Source organism: Triturus cristatus, chromosome 5_2 (assembly GCF_964204655.1).
Source record: "Triturus cristatus chromosome 5_2, aTriCri1.1, whole genome shotgun sequence".
Classification (NCBI taxonomy): domain Eukaryota; kingdom Metazoa; phylum Chordata; class Amphibia; order Caudata; family Salamandridae; genus Triturus; species Triturus cristatus.
In genome coordinates this window covers 1075568803-1075592783 of record NC_140588.1, presented here as the reverse complement: position 1 = coordinate 1075592783, position 23981 = coordinate 1075568803, and the positions used below count along the sequence as shown (strand labels likewise).

At 54.7% G+C, this 23981-nt stretch overlaps 1 protein-coding gene across 1 annotated transcript in view; it reads left to right on the top strand.

Annotated features, from left to right (window-relative positions):
• The first annotated feature begins 559 nt into the window (after positions 1 to 559).
• SLC7A3 (solute carrier family 7 member 3) overlaps positions 560 to 23981 on the top strand; it is a 68700-nt gene continuing 45278 nt past the window's right edge. The window contains exon 1 of the mRNA XM_085608400.1: positions 560 to 760. The gene's annotated coding sequence lies outside the window, so the exon portion shown is untranslated. The remainder of the gene's footprint in view (positions 761 to 23981) is intronic.

Below are 23981 nucleotides of genomic sequence, written 5' to 3'. Positions count from 1 at the left end.
CAGGAGCCTCCAGATACATCAAAAAGCAGCCTTGCTCCAGTGGAAGCCCTGCTACAGGCCTCACCAGTTGATAGGGAGCCGTGCCCTTCACACATCAGATTGCTGCTCATCAACTTCTGCAACTTCCAGCTACTTTAAAGTGCGGTATTATTGTATTCAATTTACGTGTAGCTTGCTGTCGTTTCATTTGGAGTCACTTTTTATTTTATCATTGGTGTCAAAGGTTGTATGACATCACTTCCTGTGACGTCATACACATTGTAATTAGTTCTCTCTGCTGTCCTAATAAGTCTCCAAACTTGAACAAGGAGCAGGCGGGGGTGGGGGCTGGGGTTATTTGAGTGTGCATGGGGGGGGGCTGAGGCCCAGGGTAGGTGGCACGCGCCCCCCTCCCACCCGCCAGCCCGCCCTGTGGGAGACTGCGTAGTTACGGAGCTCGCACGCTTGTGTTGTGAGTGACGCTGGTCCGTGACGTAACGCCTTGTTTGACACGGTTCCCGCTCGCTAGGGCACTGCCCCGCCCACGAGTATGAAAGCTCCTCGCGCTGCCTGCGACAGCCGCGGCAGTTAGAAGTGGCGGAAGGAGACAGACGTGGGCAGCGCGCGCTCAGTCTCTGACGGAAGCACCCGAGCAGGCGCTCGCGCACGGCCACGAGGACAGGCTACGTCTCGCGCTCCGGACTCAGCGCCTCGCGAACCCTCGTGCCCAGACTGCCCTCGCGCCTCCTGTCGCCAGCGGGCGCGCGGTTCACGAGCACCGGTGAGTGACGGAGGGGGCGGGGCGCGGGCTCAGGGGGGCCAGCACCACATGTCAGAGAGAACCGGTGGGGGTGGCACCATGCTGCCCAGGATCCCACCTAGTGTGCCCGAGGAGTTGGGATGAGTGAGTTATGGGTAATCCTGCTCAGGATCACACCTGGGCAGGATGGTGGGGTGGTAGATCACACTGCCAAGGATCACACCTGGTCCCGTCGAGGACCTGGTGGGGGTTTTAGGCCAGTCTGTCCGAGATCACACGGTGTCCGCGAGAAGACGGGGAGAGAGATGCCGGTGGGTATTTCTGACCATGCGATAAAGGCGCTGGGACTCCAGCTGGGGGATGTGGGTCAGTGGGTACTGCCATGGATCACACCGTGTGCCAGGGAGGCGCTGGGACTCCAGCAGGGAGTTAAGGCGTGGAGTACTGCCATGGATCACACCGTGTGCCAGGGAGGCGCTGGGACTCCAGCAGGGAGTTAAGGCGTGGAGTACTGCCATGGATCACACCGTGTGCCAGGGAGGCGCTGGGACTCCAGCAGGGAGTTAAGGCGTGGAGTACTGCCATGGATCACACCGTGTGCCAGGGAGGCGCTGGGACTCCAGCAGGGAGTTAAGGCGTGGAGTACTGCCATGGATCACACCGTGTGCCAGGGAGGCGCCAGGGTTCAGCCTAGTCGTTGGCCTGGAGTTGGTTATGTGGCGGGCGGATGACGAGGGTTACATTTGGAGTCTGCCACGATCCCATTTGGAGGATACCTTTGCACAAGATCACATTAAGGAAAGATGCTGTGCTGTGAACACCGTGAACCGGTGAAGTCTGATTGGAACTGGCAGCAGTAGTGCCAGCAGGACCTAAGGGTGTTAATTGATGGAGCAGCGACCCTACGAGCGGGCAACGGTGCAACCAGAGGGCTGGAGGGGTCCGAGCAGGCGCTCCCGGTGCGATGGGCTGAGGCTGTGAACACTACGTGTAAGACTGGTGCACTAGGCATGCAGCCACCTGTGCGCTGTAGGGGGTGACAGTAGGGCGTGTGCCCACTAGTAGTCCCACCACCCCCCCCTCCTGTCACTACACAGCCTAGGTGTCTAGGGTGACGCGCACTACTGTAACAGCTTGACACCACTGACAGTGTGCTGAGGCCTTCTCCCACCTTTGTCAGGTTGGGGGGGGGGCGTGCCCCCGACAATGTGGTGTTAAGGGGGCACTGGTGCTCGTAGCCTCCCTTGGAGTTGGGGTGTTGTGTAGTGTGGCACTGCTGCCCGTGCTCGGCAGCCTTGTAACTCTGAGATGTGGACAGTCTAGTGTGGATGGGCTGGCGCTGTGTACCACTGCCTGCACGAGTGCGGTGGCCTCCCCTCCCTGGTGATGTGCAGTCTGGGGGGGGGGGGTGTTCAGTGTGGCACTGCTTTATCTGCTGGGTGGGCTTGTAAACACTGCGGTGTCTCTAATGGACAGTGTGGTACTTTGTACCACTGATTGCTCTATTGTGGTGACTGCACGTCCCCAGGTGTTGTAAGGAGCTCGTAATTATTCTGGCGCCACGGCATCACTTCACGGATGTTGTGTAGTCTGGAGGGTAGTGTGCACATGGCATCACTCTCCTGGTGTTGAAGGGGGTGGTGTGTGCGCGGACCTTTGATTCGGACTCAATTCTATAGTCTTAGGTCCGTGCCGTGCTACTTGTGAACAGGTGGAGGCCGGTTATTCATTACTTGCGTTGCTGTTGGAAGTATTTTCTTTTAGCACAGTACAAGGGCAGTGTGTACATGGCATATCATTCTCTCCCCTGGTGGTGTGCAGTCTGGAACCGTGAGAGGGTAGTGTGTACATGACACCCCTCCCCTGGTGGTGTGCAGTCTGGCAGCGTGAGAGGGTAGTGTGTACATGGCACCCCTGGTGGTGTGCAGTCTGGCAGCGTGAGAGGGTAGTGTGTACATGGCACCCCTCCCCTGGTGGTGTGCAGTCTGGCACTGTGAGAGGGTAGTGTGTACATGGCACCCCTGGTGGTGTGCAGTCTGGCAGCGTGAGAGGGTAGTGTGTACATGGCACCCCTCCCCTGGTGGTGTGCAGTCTGGCACCGTGAGGGTAGTGTGTACATGGCACCCCTGGTGGTGTGCAGTCTGGCAGCGTGAGAGGGTAGTGTGTACATGGCACCCCTGGTGGTGTGCAGTCTGGCAGCGTGAGAGGGTAGTGTGTACATGGCACCCCTCCCCTGGTGGTGTGCAGTCTGGCACCGTGAGAGGGTAGTGTGTACATGGCATCTCTCCCCCGGTGGTGGGTAGGCTGGCATCGTGAGAGGGTGGAGTGTAGTCTGTGAGTTTTGCCATGGCATCTCTCCCCCGGTGGTGGGTAGGCTGGCATCGTCAGAGGGTGGAGTACAGTCTGTGAGTTTTACCATGGCATCTCTCCCGGGTGTTGCATCACCCTCTCTGGTAGTAAAAGCCAGCTCTTCCCTGCTGTAACCCGCCGGCCTCTTGCATCAGCTGAAGTCTCTACTTCCGGTTGGGCTTCCTGACGGGGCCCCGCCCTGGTGTCCCGCCTCCGCCCCCACCACTATTGTTAGCAACACTCCGGCGCCCAAATACAACACTCTCCAACAGCCAGCGCCGGGAGGCGGCTGCCGGTGGCTCTAGGCGCTATAGCATTCTTTTATATAGCGCGTACTACTGTGCTTCGAGAGATTCTGAGGGCTATATGCACATTCGTTCTTTGCCCGCTCGCATGCAGAGCAGTAGCGCCAGGTAAACGTAGGCGCTCTTGTGCAAGAGACGATGCACTGCTTGTGCAGCACTAACCGCAGCGCCACCTCAGATGCACGTTAGTGTGCGTCTGTGCGCACACCACAAAACACACTAGTTGCTCAGCACTTTTACCACAACAAAACCAATAGTACTGGTAATTGGAGAAAAGGCGCTGTGTGCGGACCCGGCGCCAAATGTTATTCCGCACAATGTCCAACCTGTGTTACGGTTCATGGAGCGCCAAGAAGCCTTTAGTGGCCGTAGGGCCCCTACCCCAGCAGCACAGCTTACCCTTGCTCAACCAACCCTTTACTGTTCCTTTGTGGGCCAGAGGCTATTAGTGGCAGTCCGTTTTACCCCCACAGTAACCCTCTGCACTAGGCCGTTTGTTGTTCGGTTTATGTTAGTGCCGAGAAGCCGCCATGTCAGTCCAGCGCTAAAGAAAAGCGCCTGACAGCAGATCTAGGAGGGTAGTTTGGTCTTTGGGTGGGTGCGCCCATCCTCTATGCTCCTAGGCACGTGCATTAACCCATGAGTGTTCTGCCCAAGTTCCCAGCACCTGGGGGCAATGAAGGGCAGGAGGAGCCCTCACTACCCTCGGGTCTCACTCATAGTACCCCCAGGGGCATCCCGCTTTCCCCCCTCCCCCAAATTAGGTTACCCAATGAAAACACAAGAAACAGTTGTAAGTGGGTAACAAATGCTGCAGGTTTATTACATAATTCCAGTATATGTAATGGGTGGGTTATCTTACGGGCGATCCAAGGGCAGGCGACCATCTACTTCACCTGCCCGCCTGATGAGCCGGGCAGCGCGGGAACGACCCGCAAGTGCTGCCCCCCAAGTGATTCTTTTTACGATCACGTGCCGTTGAAATTCTACTCACACCCCCCCTCTCGGGGCGGAGCGTCGCATAGCAAGCCCCCGGTTGTTCAGGCCCACAACCGCCCGCAGGACTAGCGGGGCACCGACACGGCTTCCGGGACCTCTCTGGAGGCTCCTCGTTTTGGCTCAGGCGCCACGTGGTGCCGCGCAGAGGTACCCTTTGTACCGGCCTGCTTCCAGATCGCCCTGTAACTCCGCCTGCAACGAAAAGGAAAACATTACAACGCTCAGGAAAACCCCCCCCCCACCCACGCCTACGCCGGGTAAGCGGTAGGGAGGGAAAAGGCGAGGTGGGCGACAAAAGAGGTCGCCAGTGAGGGTGGGGGAAGGCTAAATAGCCTCCCCCTCACACCTGGGCCCGGAAGTGACGCGCATTGCGCGTCACTTCCGGCCCTGACACGGAGGGGGGCACCAGTCTGTGTCCCTGCCCCCCCCCTCCACCCCCCCCCCGAAGGGAGGGAGTGGGGAGGGGTGACCGGGGCCACTAAGGCGCCGACCGCCGAGTGGCCCCCTGCGGGGGCCGCGGTCAGCGGCATAGTACCCCCAGGGGCACCCCGCTTTCCCCCCTCCCCCAAATTAGGTTACCCAATGAAAACACAAGAAACAGTTATAAGTGGGTAACAAATGCTGCAGGTTTATTACATAATTCCAGTATATGTAATGGGTGGGTTATCTTACGGGCGATCCAAGGGCAGGCGACCATCTACTTCACCTGCCCGCCTGATGAGCCGGGCAGCGCGGGAACGACCCGCAAGTGCTGCCCCCCAAGTGATTCTTTTTACGATCACGTGCCGTTGAAATTCTACTCACACCCCCCCTCTCGGGGCGGAGCGTCGCATAGCAAGCCCCCGGTTGTTCAGGCCCACAACCGCCCGCAGGACTAGCGGGGCGCCGACCGGCTTCCGGGACCTCTCTGGAGGCTCCTCGTTTTGGCTCGGGCACCACGTGGTGCCGCGCAGAGGTACCCTTTGTACCGGCCTGCTTCCAGATCGCCCTGTAACTCCGCCACAGCCCTGGAGGCGGCTAACCGTCGCAGCCAGGGCCCCCCACCAACCCACTATAGTCTTACCTGCACCTCTCCTATCTAGGGCTTCCTGCAACTAGCTGGAAGGGAACCATCCCTGCAGACAGAAGAGTTTGACATTCTGCCACCTCATGACAGTTTGACAGTGCTCGCGGGACTCGAACCCTTGTCCTGTGAGACCATTACAACCGTAGGCACAAGACTTATTGAGCTATGGCTCCTGGTTAAAGAAGAGTTTGAAATTTTGCCAACTTATGACACTTTGACAGCGTTTGCGGGACTCGAACCCAAGACTTACCATTGAGCTATAGCTCCTGGTGTTGTAGATGGCCCCATCTAAGCCCCCAAGGCCCGAGACGCTATCCTAATCGGAATAGGGTCTGCTGAAATAAAGGACCCATTGGGCCTGGGGAGATGTGCCAAGAACTATTCGCCCCCCAAGCGGGCAGGTTACCCTCTTCACAATTCTGGGCCTGCCCTCTTAGGCTATGAAGGCGAGAAGGGGTTTACTTAACCTTTGGCCAGCCCCTCTGATTGCTAAACTCGGAGCACAGGAGTGCTCCTCGCTGCCAGCGCGTGACCATGGGCAAGGGGCGACTCCTGCCCCTGCCCACCATCCCCTATTCCTTATGGGAATTATGCCCCTACAGATCCCTCAGTGATGTAACCCCCTAGGCATACCAGCTTCGGGAATCTGTCCGGCTTAAACATTGCGTGCTGACAGTAAAGTTCCCTGCCCCCCCCCCCCCCCCCCCCCCCCCGAAGGGAGGGAGTGGGGAGGGGTGACCGGGGCCACTAAGGCGCCGACCGCCGAGTGGCCCCCTGCGGGGGCCGCGGTCAGCGGCAGACTCTCAGCTCATGGGGGCAGTGAGGAGCTGAAAATCCTGACTGCCCTGCAGTCTCACTCGTGCTCCCCACCCCTGAAGGCAGTGAGGGGAGGAAAGCCTCACTGCCCTGCAGTGTCTCTCTCATGCTACCCGCCCCCAGGGCAGTGAGGGGAAGAAAACCTCACTGCCCTGCAGTGTCTCTCATGCTACCCGCCCCTAGGGCAGTGAGGGGAAGAAAACCTCACTGCCCTGCAGTGTCTCTCTCATGCTACCCGCCCCCAGGGCAGTGAGGGGAAGAAAACCTCACTGCCCTGCAGTGTCTCTCATGCTACCCGCCCCTAGGGCAGTGAGGGGAAGAAAACCTCACTGCCCTGCAGTGTCTCTCATGCTCCCCGCCCCTAGGGCAGTGAGGGGAGGAACACTGCCCTGCAATGATTCTCATGCGCCCAGCCCCCGAGGGCAGTGAGGGCCAGGAAAGCCTCACTGCCCTGCAGTGTCTCCCTCATGCACCCCGCCCCCGAGGGCAGTGAGGGGAGGAACGTCTCTCTGCCCTGCAATGACTCTCTCATGCGCCCCGCCCCCCGAGGGCAGTGAGGGGCAGGAAAGCCTCACTGCCCTGCAGTGTCTCTCTCATGCGCCCCGCCCCCCGAGGGCAGTGAGGGGCAGGAAAGCCTCACTGCCCTGCAGTGTCTCTCTCATGCACCCAGCCCCCTAGGGCAGTGAGGGGCAGGAAAGCCTCACTGCCCTGCAGTGTCTCTCTCATGCACCCCGCCCCCGAGGGCAGTGAGGGGCAGGAAAGACTCACTGCCCTGCAGTGTCTCTCTCATGCACCCCGCCTCCGAGGGCAGTGAGGGGCAGGAAAGCCTCACTGCCCTGCAGTGTCTCTCATGCACCCCGCCTCCGAGGGCAGTGAGGGGCAGGAAAGCCTCACTGCCCTGCAGTGTCTCTCATGCACCAAGCCCCCTAGGGCAGTGAGGGGCAGGAAAGCCTCACTGCCCTGCAGTGTCTCTCTCATGCACCCCGCCCCCGAGGGCAGTGAGGGGCAGGAAAGCCTCACTGCCCTGCAGTGTCTTCCTCATGCACCCAGCCCCCTAGGGCAGTGAGGGGCAGGAAAGCCTCACTGCCCTGCAGTGTCTCTCATGCACACCGCCTCCGAGGGCAGTGAGGGCCAGGAAAGCCTCACTGCCCTGCAGTGTCTCTCATGCACACCGCCTCCGAGGGCAGTGAGAGGCAGGAAAGCCTCACTGCCCTGCACTCTCTCATGCTTGCAGCCCCTAGGGCAGTGAGGGGAGGAAAGCCTCACTGCCCTGCAGTGTCTCTCGTGCACCAAGCCCCCTAGGGCAGTGAGGGGCAGGAAAGCCTCACTGCCCTGCAGTGTCTTCCTCATGCACCCAGCCCCCTAGGGCAGTGAGGGGCAGGAAAGCCTCACTGCCCTGCAGTGTCTCTCATGCACCCAGCCCCCTAGGGCAGTGAGGGCCAGGAAAGCCTCACTGCTCTTCAGTGTCTCTTATGCACCCCGCCCCCGAGGGCAGTGAGGGCCAGGAAAGCCTCACTGCCCTGCAGTGTCTCTCTCATGCACCCCGCCCCCGAGGGCAGTGAGGGGAGGAAAGCCTCACTGCCCTGCAGTGTCTCTCTCATGCACCCCGCCCCCGAGGGCAGTGAGGGGAGGAAAGCCTCACTGCCCTGCAATGATTCTCATGCTCCCCGCCCCCGAGGGCAGTGAGGGGCAGGAAAGCCTCACTGCCCTGCAGTGTCTCTCATGCACCCCGCCCCCGAGGGCAGTGAGGGGAGGAAAGCCTCACTGCCCTGCAGTGTCTCTCTCACTCAGCCCCCTAGGGCAGTGAGGGGAGGAAAGCCTCACTGCCCTGCAGTGTCTCTCTCATGCACCCCGCCCCCGAGGGCAGTGAGGGGCAGGAACGCCTCACTGCCCTGCAGTGTCTCATGCACCCCGCCCCCGAGGGCAGTGAGGGGCAGGAAAGCCTCACTGCCCTGCACTCTCATGCTCGCAGCCCCTAGGGCAGTGAGGGGAGGAAAGCCTCACTGCCCTGCAGTGTCTCTCATGCACCCCGCCCCCGAGGGCAGTGAGGGGCAGGAAAGCCTCACTGCCCTGCAGTGTCTCTCATGCTCACAGCACGTCGTCTGCTTCAGGTTCATTAATCTTTATTTCATCAGATGTCTTTTCCTTCCCGGCGAGAGGGGGGAGGGGGGGCGTCTAACGACAAGATTTCATTATTGGATCGAGGGATGGTTTGGGAAACTGCAAATTGGTTTGTGCGAGAGCTGTGGAAAGATGCGGGCGTTGGTGCCGGGGCTCAGCCTTTCACCATTAATGAGTCGATGAAAGGAGTGCCAGCGGCGCTTCTTTTCTGTGCTTGGGTATTTTGCTCTCTAAGCACTATGTAATCCGCGTCGTTTCCCAGTAGTTCGCGTGTGGATGGCGTTCTCCTATGGCCTGTTGGTTCATGCCGATAGGTGTTACATATAGAGGGTGGGGGCACGCATCTACACATTCACGCAGGGTAACCTGGGCATGCTGCGGGTGGGCACCAGTTGAGGACCCTGGACGTGCGGACTGGCAGGGAGGAATGCCGAGGTTGATATAGTCTGCAGGAGGGTACCCTGGCATGCTGATGGTGGCATAGACTGGCTGAGTGGTATCTGAAGGAGGGCACCCTGGCATGCTGAGGGTGGCAGAGCCTGGCTGAGGGGTATCTAAAGGTGGGTACCCTGGAATGCTGAGGATCACGCAGTGTGCCTTAGGGGTAGTCTGCACGAGGGTACCATGGTACTCTGAAGGTGGCAGAGGTGCAGTTTCTGTCAGTGTACCCTGGGCATGGGATGCAGCCAGCAGACGCTGTAGTTGTCTCCCCTGGCTGTGTGTCTGGTGTGCACTCCTGCAGGTTACACACTGTGTTGCTGCTAGGGTGGTTTGTGCACCCTCGGCCGCCCACAGGATGGAGTGAAGGTGGATCCAACCAGCGGCCCGGATTTAGCAGCATTCAAGATATATGGTGGCTGGAGAGGGGCTGCCCACTGTAGGGGTCGCACCTCTGTCCCATTCTTTCACTGTTGGCCAGGTTCAGGCGCGGGGGCCCCTTGTGTGTGTTTGGGCAGGAGGTGGGGGTCACATTCACTCTGCGCCCCTCATTGTGATTGTATTTATATAGCGCTTACTACCCCTGACGAGGCGTCAAAGCGCTTTTCGACAAGTAGCACGCTACTCCTGAACCCAAAAAGGATTAGTGGTGGATTTGTAGTGAAACATGACTTATTTTGAGCGTTGGAAGAACGAGTCTGTTAGCTGGTTGAATAGGATAATGGAGGGAGAGAAGAGGGAAGACTCTAGAAAGGGTTACTAGAGAGTCAATAGTAGCAATGAACGTTTAGGTGAAACAAGGAGGGGAGAGTCTAGATAGGGTTATTTTGTGGATCATAGCAGTAGAATAAGGTTTGAGATGAGTCAGAGAATTGAGGTAGAGGATAAAAAAGCGCTTTGACGCCTCGTCAGGGGTAGTAAGCGCTATATCAATGCAATTACAATATATTACAAAAATGTATTGAGTGAGATAGAATAGCGCATTGGTGCAAGTCAAATGTGTTTTTTCTTATTTTACAGTGGGAGTAAATTAATAAATATTTAGATACATAACGACATAGAAAGGGTATAGCTGTATCCTAGATAATAAATATCGAGGCGTAAAGTTGTATAGTATAGACTCCGACTCTCAAGTGTCGCTGAACTTGTAGCCAACGTGTGCCATTTTTTAACCTTGGGTATCTTTTCCTCAACGTTTCAGTTGTGAAGCTTTTGTTAAAATACTTGCATATTGTGGTAGTTAATAGTGTCGTTGGCACCTCGGCTACAGCGTCTTTCAGGCCTTGGTGGGGGTGTATGTTTGCATAAACCTCGCTGTGAAGCACCTTTCCCAGAGCCGGAAATGTGGATAATGTAATGTTAGGGTCAAAGCTGCCGAATGTGGAGCTATGGAAATAGGTTTGAGTCCCAGCCTCAGCTCAACATCCTGCGATTCTGGGCAAATGACTTCATTGTGCTAGGCCCAAAATAAAAATGAATTTGATCTTCTGTAATATAACTGGTGCTCATATAATTGCGCCCTTTGGCCGAGGTTACGCTATATAAAACTACAATAAAAAAATATAACCTTCTGTTTGCTAATTTTTTAAGAATCTGTAAAGGCTGGAACTTTATAATGAGAGAGGATTCTTTATTCAATAATAAAAAAGTCTGTATTACTTCTTAACATGGCTTTTCTTCCTTTGTTTAGTTTTAACTATCGGTCACAGATCATTAAAGAATCATTAGACCACATTTTAAGCTGCTTTCACCTTAAGTTTACCGTGCAAACTTCAAAGTACATATCGATAAAAGGGGAGAAAATGCCAGCTTTAGCTGGTTTTCTTCATTTTCGTACTGGCAAGGGTGTTAAAATACTGGTAATGCTAGTTAAAAAAACACAGCCAGCTGGAAAACATAGCCATATCATGGGTTGTGGCCTTTGGGACACTCTATTTCTCTTCGCCCATCCAGCCAAAATCTAGCGCTTCTAGTTTTCACCGATGTTTCTGGCTCTATGAGCTTTAAAATACATCATTTATCAAACATTTCTCTAAAAATGAGCCAGATGAGACTAGCCAAATGCTGTTTCGTGAACGGGCGGGATTCAGGATTGTGGGACACTTTTTGGGGAGTGCCCGGGCCGAATTGTGATCCCAGTCCGACCAATGTGTTCAGATACTTTGCTGACTATGCTTGAGACCTGTGTGTGTTTTGTGTTTTCACACCCCTGAGCAGCAGCACATGTTCGGTATCTTTGTTAAGTTGTGTCGTGGCACCCCATGGAGACAGACAGCACGCTGTAGCGTTGAGTACACATTCACTTTGGGATATGACTGCTTGGCGTTTGTCCAGAATCACACAAACTGTTGACTGACATCTCGGAGACGCTGGGAGCAGCAGTGTGTTCCTTTGGTGAACTGCCCGTGTATCACCGCGGGGGCTTGCCCCAGACTCGCCTTGTGTTCACACAACACAGTCCCAAGGTAGGTCAGTGGGTGTCTGTCCTGCCCCACTCTTACACCTGGCGGAAGAGGTGCAGCCCGGCCTCGCTAGTGTTCGCTTTGACTCTTCTCTTGTATGGGGCTGGCGTGTGGGGCCACCATACCCTTTGTGGTAACCGTATCCAACTTGACGAAAACTCATTCTTGAGACGTCTATTGCATGCCCCCGCATCAGCCTCTACTGAGCTTATTCATAGAGAAGTGGGTCTAGATTACATCAAAGATCTTGTAGCTTTACGGCCACTGGCCTTATGGCGATCTATTTGGTCTAAAACTGAAACTATATTCACCCCAAAAGTAATCAGAGGCTGCCTAAGGCTGGACCACTGTTTGCATATTCCCTGGCTCAGACACATCCATTACTGGTATAAGCTACTTTTTAATTCAGATCCTTTTTAGGTCTCGGGACCATCCGGTCTGCCGAAGGCAGAACCGGAAGTCCGGAGATTTTTTTTTTTTTTTTTTTTTTTTTTAAACCTTTATTTGTGCATAGTAAAAGAACAAATACGGGCCTACAACCATCAGGCCGGCCACAATACGGTTGAGCACAGAGACAAACAGTACATCCCCTGTGCGTCAAGGTCAAGATTAGCAATGATTCAGGATTCATACACTGGAGGGATCCTTGACACCAGGGGAAGGAGAAGTGAAGGTTAATTTTAAGGTTTTCAAAAAAAAAATTTTATCGAGAAAGAAATCAGTAAAGGATAGAAACAAGGAGATTCGAGTCCGCCAGTCGGCTTCATACACTGGAGAGCAGCAGCATCATTAAAACAGCCATAGAAAATCTCATACAGTAAGGCGATGCAGTTAGATAACAGGATCATCACAGTAGTAAATACGCACCCCCTAAAAGCCGCCCCCACTCAATCCACCCCACACCCGGACCCCGAATCGAAACAAGTATAGCGCAGAGACATGAAAGAAAGAGGCCCATAGAACTAAAAAGAAACAGTAAATTACCCCCCCACCCTACACCAATGCGGAGGCTATCGCCTGCCCCCCCCCAGCATAGTGCCTGTCGCCCAATGAACCCGAAATATAGACGAGAGAAAAAGTAGGAATAGAGTAAAGAAACTAAGAGAAGAGAGAAGAAAGGAGGCGGGGAGGAGCCCACATATCCTCGGAGCGCCCGACACCACCGGCCAACCAAGCCTCCACACACTGAAACCCCACTACACCCAAAGGCGGTCGTGTGAAGATAGCATGTAACAACAAGGAAATGAAGGCAGACAGATCGCGACGAGTGCGCACAACATATGCAAACAATTCCAGTCCCAGTCCAGCCCGTCCGTGAAACTATGATGATAGAAAGTAATCTAGCCCTGGCCCGATCGCGGGCTTACGATTAGACCCGCCCCCTCGTGAATGCCCCGCATCCCGAACAGACAAAGACAATATGGCCGCTTGGAAGAAGATGGAGAAGTAGAGTCACAAAATGGCCGCCGATCATCTATTGAGGTCCCCTTGCACACCATATAAAATCCAGACCTGGCTTGTAAAGTACATGAGTTCCACATAAAAGGAGCCGTAGGCCACCGTGAACGGTTCCTCGAGGTCGTCAGGTGTAGTTCAGCAGGAAGGTCCTGCGGGCACGATGAGGCAGGCAACAACAAAGCAGGCAGCAATGACCGGGGAAACAAAGTATCCGCCATTGAGCAGGAGAGCGATTGATCCTGAGCGCCGGGAAAGCCAAACGCAGACACCAGTGGAGCACCGCTACACCCAGTCGTTACTTCCCCGCAGGAGGACCACAGCACTGGCAGACTCACGTCTTGTTGATCACAAACGGGGCGCTCACGACCCGCAGCAGACAGTGTAGAGTCGAACCGCTCACTCAGCGTTTGCAAGCCGACACACAATTGCAGACGAAAGTCCCGCAGGGCAGCCAGCACGGAGCCGTATGTCAGCGGAAGCTGCGCCCCCACAGCGGCAGCAATCCGGGACGGCACTGGGGAGCTGGAGTCTGATAGAGGGCGGGCGAAGCGGGCAGCGGGCGAGACCGGAACATCACCCCCCAGCAGCGAGCAGGCAATCAGCGCCATGTTTTACCGCTGAACGGTACCGTGGCCAGGGGGGGGATCGTGACAAGGAGGCAATTCCCAACAGGTCTGCGCCGCAACAGGTGAAAGCCAACAGTCGCTTCCCCTCCCTCGGGCTCTCTTGCAGCCGACTAGACCATAGAAGAAGGGGGTCTGCAGCCTTCCACAGCGTGGTCCACAGAGCGGGGTAGGAGACCCGTCCCGCCGGGGCTTACCCTCTAGCTCCAGCCCGTCAGGTGCAGGAGGTGTCCGGGCGCCTCTCCCCCGGCTCCCCCGGCGACCGTCCGTGGCGTGAGGCGGGATCGGGACCTCGGGGCTCAGATTTGCACCAGCGGGTCCGGTGACTGCGACGCTTCCAGGGGGCCGGCCGAGGCCACAGTAGAGCAGGGGTCCAGTGCGGGGAACAAAGGCACCAAGAACTCCGGCATCCGGGCGGGCTAAGACTTCGGGAAAGCGGCGGCGAAGTCAGCGCATCGTCGCACGCGTTGGACCTCGAAAATCGGCAAGGATAGGAATCAGGATGATAGTCCGAGGCCAAGGGCCGACGGAGCCGGGCGCTCAAGCGACTGCTCCGGTCGCCATCTTGGCTCCTCCCCCAAGTCCGGAGATTTAATGTTTTGGAGAAGAGGGGCTTGAACCCGCCCCTCTTCTCCCCTCTTCTCCATTGGCTGGCCTCTTGAATGCTGGCCAGCCATTGGAGAAGAGGTTTGTCTCTCCGATCAGGCCCCGTCCTTTTCGGATTCGGGGGCGTGTTTTTTGGCTACTTTTCTCATTTTCTCCTCCAGCCAATGGCAAGAGGAGAGAAGAGAAAAACACGCCCCCGAATCCGCCGCTGCCTTTCTCCGAGGCATTTCTGCTTCGCCTCGGAGAAAGGCGGTGGTGTCTTCCGGTGCCCTCGGCTTGTTCCTCTTTACTTACGTGTGGTCACTCTTTAGCACAGCTCGTGTCAACAGGCTGCCATGTCCGCAATAATTGTTTCCATATTTCAGACTTCGCACTCAGGTCAGATGTCACGGTGCAGGACTGGAGAGGAAACACGTTGGATTGTGTCACAGCGTGGCTCGTGGTGTTCCTGCCTTTTGTTGTATTGTGCTATGTTACAGTTGTGTAAAGTGGAACTGATCCACACGTGGCCTCCTGCCGCTTAGAGGCTAAAAGTCAGTCATAACAAAGTGTCCTTCTATGCACGTCATGCTCCCATACCACTGTAACCCTGTCTTCAAAATGGCGGTGATGAGAGAGATGGCAAGGCCAGGGCCTCACCAAGGGTAAGGTGTGCGTGCTCCCCTCCTGCTCTGCTCACTCTCTTACAGCGTCCACCACCTCCTTGGACTCCGGCGCCGCTTTGCTTGCAAGCGCATTATTTGGCTTTGTGCACAAGACATGAGCTCTGATTAAAGACATACAGAGGAAGGTTGGGCGCGATGGTGCAAGTGAAGCTGCACAAGGAGAGCACGTGCAGGGAATCAGTGAGATACCTCCGCGAAATAAAGCATCTCTTGGGGAGATCTATGCGTAACTGAAGGTCACAGGTCAGAGTCCCAGTGCATGCACTCAAACTTTCATCCTTCTAGGGTCGATTAAACGAGTACCACCCAAGCAGGTAATAATTGACACCTGCTATCAGCAAAGAGAGACCGAAGCATGCGCAGGAATGAGCTACATAAGTGTAGCAGCTGTTAATCACTGTGCTCCACAAACAGAGACTTCGCGGCGCTGTAGAAAAACGCAGGGATGGGGACTGCTCAGCCCACGTCACAGTGGTATTCGAGGCTCTCCTAATTAGCCGCTCCGTGTAGCTGCCCCTGGCTGCTCTCGGTAAAGACGGACAGGTCAAAGCCGTGAGCCCGCATCTCTGGCACGGCGGGGGCCTGTGCGCAGGGCAGATAAGGGATTCCTGGCTCTGAAGATGCTCTGGGAGGCAGAGATGCCCCTCACACCAGCTCCCGTGTCTTGGGGGAGCTCACCTCTGTTTATCTCTCATCCGCAGAAGGCAGCCCGCGGAGAAGCCGGCATGGGACAGCATCAGATCGTATCAGTATTATGAGTGTCCCAGGTGCTGAGTGTGGCATCGGAGATCTGATGTACAACAATTCATTATCCGCTAGCCCAGTGTGATCCTGGGCAAGTCGCCTGCGTCTTGGGTCCCTTATCTGCAAAAACGGGACAGCTGAGTAAAAGGCTGAGCACTGTACAAAGCTCGTTGTGAAACAGATGGGCATTTACAGGCCATGTTCCGAACGATAAGAGTTCTTGACCTGTGCTAAGAAAGGTCAGAACTCACCCCTGTCACCGGAAGACAAACTGCCCAGATGGTCTGCGCAATTCGGACAGCGAGAGAGAGAGTTTTGTTCAAATACGGATGAACACATACTAGATACACAGGCCAGTGCTTTCACACACCGATGTGGTTTGCAGTCTCGCTAATAAACATTTACTAATGTTGTATGTGTCGTGCAGTACCTACATACTGATGCAAATACACAGTATGTTCACTACTCTCTCCTTATGCCATCTTTGTACGCAATTATTCTCTGGTGTTCCAAGCTCGCATTTTTTAAAAGCGCCCTGAAACTCACTGGGATTTAGTAGAGCTACAATAAAAGCTATAACACTGAACAGTTAAGAAGGCTCCTCCTACCTCTTATCGTTGCAGCAAAACATGATTTTAGCGCTATAAGCACTACAAGAACAGCTTGTAATAAGAGGAATGCAAACATCACAGCAACAAAAGGCTGCACACGTGTGTGTGTGTCATGGGGCGGTTTTCTTCAAGGGCGCGTGACTATGCGAAGGCCCAGATTAAACGAGTGCTTGTCCTGTATCATCTATAGCACCTCATTCAGTGTATGTTGGCGCTTCTACGGAACATATGGTGCAACCACTAGAGCCACTGGGCCCGGGCAGTCCATGACCGTCTTCAATGACTTTCAGCTCTGCAATCAGTACTCGCGCTGCTGTGCCTGGCCGGGGCCTTTCATTATGCAGCTCTGTGGTGTCGAAGACTCAGTCGAAATATGCATCACGCATAACTCTAAAAAGCACTTGCAATGCAATAGGTCTCGCGTGTACACAAGTTTCAGCTAGTGGCATTGTAAAATAATGACAACACCTTTTATGTATGCTTTGTTATTTAAAACAAAAATAGAAGGCATTGTCATTTACAATGCCAAGAGCTCAAGCTTCCGTAACTCCGGGACCTATTGCATTGCCAATGCTTTTCTTTTCGGATGCAGTGGGCACATACACATGCTATCTTCTTCTGGCCAACGATGCCACATACACAGCGTGTTTTCCTCTGCTCGCTGAGGGAGGCACATACATGGGACTGTACCACATACACGTGCGTGTTTGTCAGACCGCGGGCACGTGCACAAACCCCGTTCCGTTCGCACAGCCTCTCCTCGGGGTCTCCGCAGGCCTGTCTGCCTGCGTGACGTCACGGGTCTGAGCTCTCATCACATTCACAGAGAGAAACACTGTCACTGCCGCAAGGAGGACAGCAGCCGGTGCGCGTGGAGAACAGCCACCCAACCGTCTACAGGGAACCAATTCAATATAATGACCTCCCTTTTCAGCTAGAGCTCCTTTCTAAGCGCTATAAATTACAAGTGTCGTAACGATTCCAAACGATGATGGTATTTAAGTTTCTCCTAGGCTTTGTTCCCTGTTCCTAGAGAAGTAATAATAACAGCAACAATAAAAAGAATGATGACGACATCCTGACTATGAGCAACAATTAGTAATACGATAAAATAAAGAATAAACACAGCTGTGTTACTATTGCTGCTGCATGGACTAGAGTGACTGTTACGAATGTCAAGCGTCCTCGAAGCTCAGACTTGTCTTTGACAGCTGCCGCTCTACACCCTTCAGGGGCGCTCACGGCAGGGCCCTGGGAGAAAGCATGCCCACTCTGCCAGCTCTGGAGGTGCCCGTATCTTGGCAGCGAGGCTCCTCCCACAGAGCCACCTCACCAGCTTGTGAGATGTACTGTTCTGGGTTAATGCGACGCGATAGTGACATTTCTTCTTTAAAAAAAAAATATATTTTTTAAAGGCTCGTCGTACTCAAGAGCTAACATTGTCTTAGAGTTATCTTTGCTGAGCCTCGCGCCTGCTTTCTGGCAGAAGCGCCGGGCTCTTGTTCTGGTAACTCACGCTAGGGTGGGCACAAGGACGGTCGCATGCAGGCACACACCAGACCAGGAACCCGCATAGGTATGCGCTCACATACACAGGCACATACACACCTTCACAGGCACGCACATAGGACATTGGGTCATCAATGTCATGAGCAATGCCAATAGCTCTAACTTTAACAATGCCGAGACCATTGCATTGTAAATGCTTGTTTAATGTTGGATGAAGCTGTCAGCATATCTAAATCCGTGCTCAAGGTGACCTTTCTATGTAACTCAAGAAAATCTAGAGAATCAGACTGTGCAAAACAACGTACCTTTGTCTTTTACTGTGAAAACAACGTGAATGTAGGCTTCCAGTTATATCTTACGGAAGTCTCAAGAAATTCTCACCGTTTTGTTCTTACTCGTTTAAGGCTTGGTATAGTGCACCATCTTGTGTCTTTCCCTGTTATTAGGCAGCACAGCAACACTCTATGCCCCTGTGATGATCTATCCAAACAGAGTTGTTGCCATTTTATGTTGTTTTGTGAATTTTATACCTTTTTAAGAAGACACTTTTTAAAACCTATCTTTTTAAAATATAATGTTCGGTCTACCAGGAATGTGATGCAGCTAATGTTTACCCTGGAAAGCGCAGATATATGTTTTTATGTAGCTACTTATATTTTAAAATGTATGGCCACCAGAAAATCTATTGTTATTTAATCACCCAGTACTTTAGCAAGTCGCATCTGTCACTTTGTCGAGTACAGCAACATCTGTACTTGCTCCGACATGGGAATTGCACCTTATATAGCGTATTTTGTACATTACTTAGCACTTTAGTAGCTAGCACATGTCAACTTATTGAGTTTATCAGAGCCTTCTCTCCTTGTATTTACACCGACAATTTTAACATGTATTGGTATTGTTAGAGGAGATTGTATCCTAGCTAGTATGTCTTGCACACATTTTACGTATTTGGCTAATATTTTTGTTTTTATTGTTTTATTGTCTGTTTCTTTGTATGATTGTTAGATGTTTTATATTTTATGTCTGCTATATGGTTGTGCAAAACAAACCGAATAAAGCATTATGAACTGAACTGAACTGACTCTTCTCTCCGAGTGAGTGAGTGAGTGAGGGGACCCTAACTTCTGTCCCCCTCCTCCGTGTCTACTCAGGTGTCCGGGCTCCTCCATATGCCCCTGGGTGGCTCACGGGTGAATCGTAAGCGCTTCTGCCCCGCCCACCCTCTGGCCTGTAGTATTCTAGCGCCTCCATATGGCCCTGGGTGCCTCTAGGGTGCACCTTGCTTGCCCTTCTGCCACTTCTGACCTGTAGTATTTTAGCCCCTCCATATGGCCCCTGGGGTGCCTTAAGGGGGTACCTTGCATGCGCTTCTGCCCGCCTCTGACCTGTAGTCTTCTAGCGCCTCCTCTGGCATGTAGTATTCTAGCGCCTCCATCTGCCACCTCTGACCTGTATCATTCTAGACCCCACTTGCGCTTCTGCCCCCTCCCTCCATCTCCACCTGTAGTCTTCTAGCCCACCCCACGGTCTGTATTATTCTAGCGCCTAGATATGCCCCCTGGGTGCCTCAAGGGTGTTTTGCATTCACGCCTGCCTCCCTCTGACCTGCAGTACCCTAGCGCCTACACATGCGCTTCTGCCCTCTGACCTGTAGTGCTCTAGCGCCTACACACGCACTTCTGCCCTCCTCTGACCTGTAGTGCTCTAGTGCCTACATATGCGCTTCTGCCCCCCTCTGACCTGTAGTATTCTAGCGCCTCATGGGTGTACCTTGCACACCCCGCACTGTGCCCGCCAGGCCTCTGGTTATTTTCGGCCCCGCGAGGCATGGGACAGGGGCACACCTGCGGATGGCTCGCTCGTCGCCGGCGTGCACTGTCCATTGACCGGACTGCGGTGGGTCCCAGTGCAGACGGCGCTGGCAGCGCACTGGAAGGGCTGCAGCCTGTACATTGGCCGGGTGGCAGTGGGCCCCGCTGCAGAGGGCGCTGGTAGCGCACTGGAAGGGCTGCAGCCTGTACATCGGCAGGGTGGCAATGGGCCCCAATGCAGACGGCGCTGGCAGCGCACTGGAAGGGCTTCAGTCTGTACATCGGCTGGGTGGCAGTGGATCCCAGTGCAGACGGCCCTGGCTGCGCTCTGGAGGGCTGCAACCTGTACATTTGCAAGGCTGCCCGGGGGGGTTGCGCAGCAGCCCCCCTTCAAAGGGCAGCCGCCTTGGTGCCACAGGAAGGCACTGGAGGCACCGGTCTAGTCCCTGGGCCACGGCCAGGGAGGACGTCCGGCTAACCCACTTCCGGGAAAGGGGGAGGGGACAAGGGTATTTAGGCTGTCCCTGCGCGATGTTCGCCCTCTTGTCCCTCGGCGTCTCGCCTTGTCGCATCGCCGGTCGCAGTGTCGTTGTCCTTCGAACGGTGAGTCTGCTGGCCTCCTTCCCCCGCCCCGGCCCTGTCCCTGGGCAGCACCAGGTTGACGGGGCCCTGTGGTACGGATTACCACGGGGGGGGGGCTGGCATCGAACGTGCTCCGAGGGCCTACGGCCGGGGGTACAGGGGTATGCGGTGCCTAAGGGGGAGTTTAATTTGTGGCGGGCTTGGTACCAGGACGGCGGTACTGTCTCCGGAGCGAGCACCACGGTGACCGGGGAGGCAGTCAGAGCCTTCCGGCTCGTAGCGTGCTGGGACCTGGCCCGCCTGGGCCCACGAGTGGCAAACCCCCTGGTCGGGGCTTTGGCCACGCGTTCGACCCCAAGTAGCTCACCATGATCGTTTAGTGGTTAGTGTGGCCGCAGCAGCCACGGCTCGATTCCAGACACGGTATTGCGGGTGGCAATGTCATGGCAGTTGGGTTTGTGGCCCACGCGGTGGCGGGTGCCCGCGGCCCGCGTGGCTCAGTCGCATGAGGTTCCTCTCTTCGCTGCGCCCTCGGAACTATTTCGGGGTTGAGGTGCGTGGGGGAAGGGGAGCGCCGGTTGGCGCAGTGCAACGAGGCACTACCTTGGTCTCAGCCAGGAACCAGGGATCGAGCATCTCGGCTGTGTCCTCATCTTGTGTTCATGGAGCAAAACAGCCACGCACCGTGAGCGACTATGCTTGTTCCATGGGGCCTAGGCCATCGCCCTTATCCGGCGGGTCGAGCTCGCGCTTTCCATCATCGCTGCTCGCACCTCCCTGATCGCATTTGTGGTCCGTCGACTGCGCCGCAGCCTCGGTGGTAGGGATCCAGGGTTCGAGCCCCGAGGTCGCGTCCACATCCTGGAATTCTGGGCATATCCGCTCACCCCCACCCGGCGCCTGTATGTGTAGTAAACACGGAGCCGCCAGCGCTCCAATACCTTCCGGTTGTGTCCGCGCTACATAAAGATGCAAAAAAACAAAATAAATATGGGTGAATGAGTTCGATCACTTTGGGAGGGGAGGATGTGGTCCGTCGGCTGCGCTGCCGCCTCTGGGCAGGAAACCAGGGCTCGTGTCTCGAGGTCGCGTTCACATCATGTGATCCTGGGCAAATTACTGATTCTCCCAGTGCATGAGTGTGTAATGCAAAGACGATGCTATGTAAAGCGCTCCAATACCTTCGGGTCGAGCTCGCGCTATATATAAACATGCAGTGAGCGGTGGCGACGGGCCCATAGCGGGTTTTTGGTGCACGCGGACGCTTTGTGGCCCGGGCAGGCGCAAACTGCTGAAAAAGCGGGGTCTGCATTGGGCTGAACCAGAGACTGCGACGCTCGGTTGGTGGCAGCAGTTGCAGGATACTCGGGTAGATGCTCTCTTGTCCTGCACGGTCCCCTCCTCGAAACAAGATGCCACTGTTCCTTGGACCTTTCGCTCCACTTGCGTCTGAAGAGGTTTGCATTAGTAGTGTTATTGGTCTACTCTCCTTCGTTGGGAATGTTGTCGGGAGCCGGATTGTATTTGCGATGAGCCGTTTGGCTTTGGCGCCTCGATGCCCTTTTGGGCGAATGTGCCAGTTGTGGGGAAATCAGCTAGTCGCTCTGGCCGTCACACGAGCCTCCGGACCATGGGGAGGTTTTGTCATTTGAAAAGTGAGAACCCTGGTTTGCAGATACAGTGGATGTCTTGCGAGGACACGATATACACAGAGTTTCTTAGGACACAAGCCGTTGTCATCGCAGGTTGCTTATTGCAGTGAAGGGAAATGGATAGCAGACGCCTAGAGGGCATCTCTGGCTTGGAATGTCATACGGCCATGCGAAGACTGTCCCTTAGCACGTTTCCTTTTTGCATCTAGGCCGGTACCCCTAACCTTGAGTCAGAGGGCCTTTGTTACACAGTGTGCTCTGTTTCCAGTGGGGACACACCCGGCCTGCTTTGGGTCCATACACAATTTTAAGAGTAATGATTGCGAGGCGCTTGGTGACGGGAACAGAGGGGGTGTGCATCCAGTGCCTGGTTTGGGTGCTCGACATCAGTGCTTAAAAGATGGTCACTGTGACGGCCTGCCGCGCTGTGGCCCTGTCTGCCAGGTTTGGGACGTGAGCGCGACAACAGCTGTTGATTGGTTTAATATACCTGGAGCACCACTAGCGCAGGCCAATTTTAGGCTTTGGTGTCTGGTATAGTATGAATTGTCACGCTTGTAGGAGTGCGATGGTTAGTAGTTATGTTGTTGCTGTCATTGGCGGCGCTCGCGGGGGGCATTGGATAGTGCACACTGCCTTGCCCGCTTGACGAGAGCTCTGGCTCTTGTAGTTTTACAAATTACCACTGTGTACTGCCGTCCCCCGGCTGGTGCTGCTCTCAGGTTGGCGAGCGGCTTGTTGGCGTGCCATACGGCGGCCAGGCACAAGTGTTCTCTTGGATCGCTTTTGACAGCGGGGGGCTCCAGGATGGCTCACCTTGGTTGTGTTTCACAGATCAAGGGAGGAGAACGAAAGTGACAGGTGAGACTTCCTTGTGTTGGTTTTGCAGATCCGGATGGCGCATGTCTCATCTGTGGTGTTGCGCTGGCGAATTCAGATTCAGCGCAACATTGAAAGCTTTTGGGCGGGGGTCGCTGTGAACTTGTGCATTGCACTGCCTTCAGTTTGCGTGGCGGGGTGTCCACCTTGGCTAGAACAGGACGGGTGCCCATCAGTTTGGGGGAGTAAGGGTGCAAACTTTCGGTACTGCTAGGGTGCCATAAGTGTGGAGGCCATATGGGGGCAGTGTGGCTCGCGTTGGCTGAACTAGAAGTTTTATTGTGTTCAGTCGCTAAGACCGATCAGGGGTAGTGCACTACTCAACCTCGCTAGCAGGTCGGGTATGGTTTCTCATACCCCCTACATGGCTGTGCGACAGTGCATATCTTGCTGAAGCGGTGGAATACACAGTCAATTCTTGTTATCATTATTACCTGGGGCCCAACTCTAACAGTCAGTAATGTGCACAAGGCATACAGGTCGGGGGACCAGGGTACCATCTTGATTGCAAGGGACCTGCTTTTCTGCGGTGTGCTTTCTAACGCTGATTGTGCAAATAAGGAAGTCTGCTTGTCACCCTTCTATTGGTTTGCGTGCATTCCACAGTTTATGTACGACTTAGGCCACATCCCACGAGTGAAGGCTATATACACAAATTAGTCGAGCATACTGACCCTGTAGGGGGTCCTGGTAGCAGGCTCAGAACCTGGTAGGTACACTCAGCAACTCTTCCTTCAGAAGTCGTCTATTCAAGTGCCATTCAGTTGGGTGGCCTCGTTACCCTTGCGCCAAGCTATCCAGCGGGTAACATTTACATTTAGTCTGGGAGGAAAGTTAAAGGAAATTTGCAGAGAGCTGCGGGGCTGGTGGCATGCCCTTATTTCTCTGAAGCAATAGTTGGGGGCGGAGGGGTATGCGAGTTAGTAGGCCAGAGCGATCCACCCCCTGCTGTTTTTGGAGTAGGCTGAACCCAGTTTTGCGCTTAATTGGCCATCTCCATGTATGGGTCGCCGCGAACAGTTTCAAGTCTGAGCTGTTTTAGTCTTCCTTCAGTTGGTCTTGCGGTGCGTCTGCCGGGGCGGTAACCGGACAGGGTACCCAGGGTGGGGGTAAAACAGTATATCAGTCTGGGGTTGACGATTGGGAGTTAATTCAATTTCTACTGCCTGGGTGCCTTAAAGTGGGAAGGCCACTTGGGGGGGGGGGGGCAGAATTTTTGTCCTTGGGAGCATGAATGATTGTCTTCATGTACATACACCAACAATGGGCATGGCTCCATCCTTCTCAGCGAGGAAGTCCTACGTCGGAGGGAGGCTGCTGAGTTGCCCTAGCATGGTTTTTCTCGCTTCAGGGCCAGTTGGGGTTACGGTTCAGGGTAAGGTTAGACTTCTTGGTTGTGTCTGGATACCTGAAAGGTTGCCCTTGCGCATGCAACCCGGCCATAAGTGGTATTTTTGTGGGGTGAACTTGGTGTCCTTCAAGAAACTCATTAGATCTGGCAGTCCCGCCATTGTTGATCATAAGGTTGGTCTACATTCTTCAA